The sequence below is a fragment of the Galendromus occidentalis genome, unplaced genomic scaffold, assembly GCF_000255335.2.
Source record: "Galendromus occidentalis unplaced genomic scaffold, Mocc_1.1 scf7180000075583, whole genome shotgun sequence".
NCBI lineage: Eukaryota > Metazoa > Arthropoda > Arachnida > Mesostigmata > Phytoseiidae > Galendromus > Galendromus occidentalis.
This window is the reverse complement of record NW_003803573.1, coordinates 182,438-186,058: the sequence shown is the minus strand read 5'-3', so window position 1 is coordinate 186,058 and position 3,621 is coordinate 182,438. Positions and strand designations below refer to the sequence as shown.

The following is a 3,621-nucleotide window of genomic DNA, read 5'->3' as shown; positions in this document are numbered from 1 at the left end:
GATCCGCGGGCGACCAGCTCCCCCTCGAGAGTCTGCTCGATGCCGACATGAGCGATCTTGAAGAATTGATCCCTCCCTATCAACAACGAGACCGATGGCCCGGCTGTGTTCGTAGCGAGCGCGGAGTCAGCCAGACGGTGGGTCGCCGCGAAGCCATCGATGATCTTGCGATCTTTTTCGGAGCACCGAGGCGACGGATCAACCATGAAGTCGTACTCGTATGCGTTGACGTCCACCCGTGCCGAGTCGTGCGTGCTCTGAATGGTCAACCTAAACTGCTTCGAGACGATGTCGTGATTGGAGGTGAACGTGGTGAGGCCAAGTCGAGCCGAAGATATTGGCTTGAAGTCGGGAAGGAGATGCATGAGTCTCGGCGAAACGAAAGTGAGAGCGCTGCCACTGTCCAGAAAGAGTCGGACTGGAATGCGTTGAGAGCCGTGGACGACGAAAGCGCTTGCCGTGTGGAGGAGAACGGCAGGGATCGATCGCTCGTCGTCGGTGGTCGACACTACAGAAACCGTAGACTTCAAGTCTTCGCAGTGCATGACCGAATAGTGATCGCTCGACTTGCATTTCGTACAATCTTCTCGGGGTCCGTTGCATCTGGTCTTGTCGTCATGACGGAAACGAAAGCATCGATGGCATCGTCTCAACTTGCCGAGAATCTGAAGTCGATCCTTGGGCTCGAGTTTTGCGGTGCATCTCGGCGGTCGATGGTTTGGCTGCTTGCAGAAGAAACAGAGACGGCTTCCACTCTGAGAGCCGGTGAGAGCAGATACGGTCGAAAATGCGGATCGCGGGTTAGAAGAGGTGTGTTTGCGGAAAGATCGTAGAGCCATAGGTAAGCGAAAAGTTGCAGCCTCAGATAGACTATTCTGGTAGACCTGATCGTCTTCGAGTAGTCCGGCAGCTTGAGCAGCGGTTTTGAAGTTCGGATAACAAATCCCGTTGATCGTTCGGAGGTCTTCGAAACTTGTGGGGCCTTTACTGTGCAAGAGTAGGAGACGTAGAGCAAAACGTTCTGCGTCTGCCGGAGAAACGGTGTACATTCTTCCGATGAGAGGCTTGTGAATCACCTTTCGTGGGGTCCAGCCCTTGCTCGAGGAATTTACGAAATATTGAGGGAAATCAGTATAGTAAATTTGGCGTGGATCATCCGATTGGAATGATTGGGAGTTTTGGGCACACATAGCATTGATTTTGAAGAACGCCGTGAGCGTGGTAGTTCGTTGATCGGCGTTTTGCAGAGCGTCGTGCTCGTCACCTCCTCGGAATACCACGCTTTGCGAGTCCGGCAGATGCACGGCTAAGCGATATATGGCATGGGATTTCGTTTGTAAGTCATATCCATATATTCTGTGCATTGCCTCGGGTGCACAGACGTACCGCGTGCTCAAGAATTGTTTGATTTCATCGACATCCGAATCATCAGTCAAGATGAGCCTCGCCTTATCAGGTCCTTTGTAAACGTATTTGTAGAGATACTTGACAGCTGAGATCCATCCACATATTTCGATGTTCATGTGACAGTTGTATTTCTGGAGCAAGTATGGATTATAGGAAACCACAGAGTCGTCTCCGTAATCATGTCCATCAATCGTTGTCTTACGTAGTGACCGTCTGCGGAGCTTCGGATAGCCATCATTGTCAACACTCGTGGAGGGCCGTAACTCTTTGGGGAACTTTTTGCTACATGAACCATTTTTCATGCAAGGAGCGTTGCTCGCTGGTCCGCATCGTCGGTGTACCATGAATTGTTTGACGGCCTTATGTAAAATGGGTTCTGTGCGAGGGTCAGGAAATTCAGCGGAACAAAAATTGTCCACATTGCTGGCCGTAAGGGGTTTGAAGTCTGGACTGAGGATCAGCAGCATATGGCAGTGGGGTAAGCCTCGCTTCTGGAACTCAATGACATAAACCCAGGCCAGAACCTTGCCGAGAACGTGACGCTTGAAAAGATCGTCGCACAATTCATCCAATTTCAGATGGAAGATCCGGGTAACCAAGTCCGGTCGGTCCGCCGGCACTTGGCCAGGGAGGAGATGATCTTGAATTTCTTTCCACTTGGGATTGCAGGTCATCGTAAGGAAAATGTCAGGCTTACCGAAGCGGGTAACTATGGCCATAGAATTTGGTAATTTTGCTGCATGTTGCGGGGGCTTCCGATGAACGATGATGGCAGGACGATGCGTCTGCCGGGAGGGCCGTCGTGGTCGGCGGAAAGAAGATAATCGCGGAGAGCGCTGTATGTATCCAAGCGTAGTTCTTTCTGATGAGTCCGGTGGTAATTCAATCGGTTGTTCTCGATTTTGACATAGGCGTCGACTACGAACTGTTGAAGCAGTTTACCTCCGTGAAGCAACGGGTTGAACTCGTGCGGCCGGATAGAAAGTAAATGCGAGTAGTAAACTCTTTGAGATATTCTGCGACCGGAAACATTCTTGAGATCCACGTGCCAACCGTGCACACCTTGGGGAAAGAACAGGGGGTAGAAAAGAGTATCGCATCTCTTATCCAATCCCGAGATATATTGAAGACCTCCTCGTTTCTGGTGGATCATCAAGGTATGCATAGGGGGTTCGTCATCATCGTCGGCAACGTAAACGACGGCGACCTCGTTCGCTGTAGGCAAGTCGTTCGGTCGAGCAGCTATACCCGTGAGTGTCGTTTCCTCGAAAACCAGTTTCAGATGCGGCGCGGGCCGTTGAGTTTCTTCCGTCAACTTCTTTTCGATTTCGCTCATCATCTTGAAAGCCCTTGTATAGGGATTGAGATTTGCTATCAAGAAACTCAACGAAGCCATCAAGGTTCCGTCGCAAGCTTCGTTGGGAAGTTGCTGTAAGCGATGGGATGTTGCTTGTCCCGTTTCCAGTATATATATTTGGCCGAACTGTCGTTCGGCGCCATCAGGAGGATGCAGGGGACCAATACGATGATACATCTGATCGTGGATCCTGAAGCAGTAAGGTCCACGCCCAGTAGGTTGCGTTATTTGGGCCGAAGTAGATGCCATGGCTAAGGCAGAATTGAAATTCCGGATGTTGTCATGAAAGTTACGCTGGCGCAATCGGTTTTCTGCAGAAGCCGCGTTGTTGATAGTGAAGAGCTCCTTCAGGTGTGGGGGGAAGTTCTCGAACAACCGAAGTCGAACTCTTCCCAGATCACAGCAATCTAGGAATTGACCCCTATGATTTGATTTCACCTCTGCTTGAAAGTGAATCGCCCCGCAATCAATGCATACTTCTGCCATAGCTCCTAAAGTGAATGGTTCGCAAGAACGGTTGCGTAGCGCGATCGCGTCCACTGACTGCCGCAAACGTAGATTTTCTCTGCTTCTCCTCTGTCGCTGGGCGTCCAGGCTAAGCCTGTGAGCTAAGCGCTCAACGGAGTCATCTGACTGAACTACGTGTTCCTGCGGAGCTGCGCGGACGCGGGGATTCCGACGCAATCGTGCAGAGCGTTGTGCGGCTGCATGCGCTGCCAGCCGGTACTGTCTCTCTACGGAAGTTTCGCGCTCACGGCGCGATTCCCTACTCCGCCTCTGGCGCTGTGCTGCTCGGAGGCGCCGTTGATTCGAACCTTCCGAGTGGTCGTCTTCGGAGTGTGCCTGTGGGGCTGTTC

The 3,621-nt window shown here is 51.7% G+C and overlaps 1 pseudogene; it reads right to left on the bottom strand.

Moving 5' to 3' along the window:
* Nucleotides 1–14: 14 nt before the first annotated feature.
* On the bottom strand, nucleotides 15–3,250 carry LOC108864305 (uncharacterized; annotated as a pseudogene).
* Nucleotides 3,251–3,621: the final 371 nt, after the last annotated feature.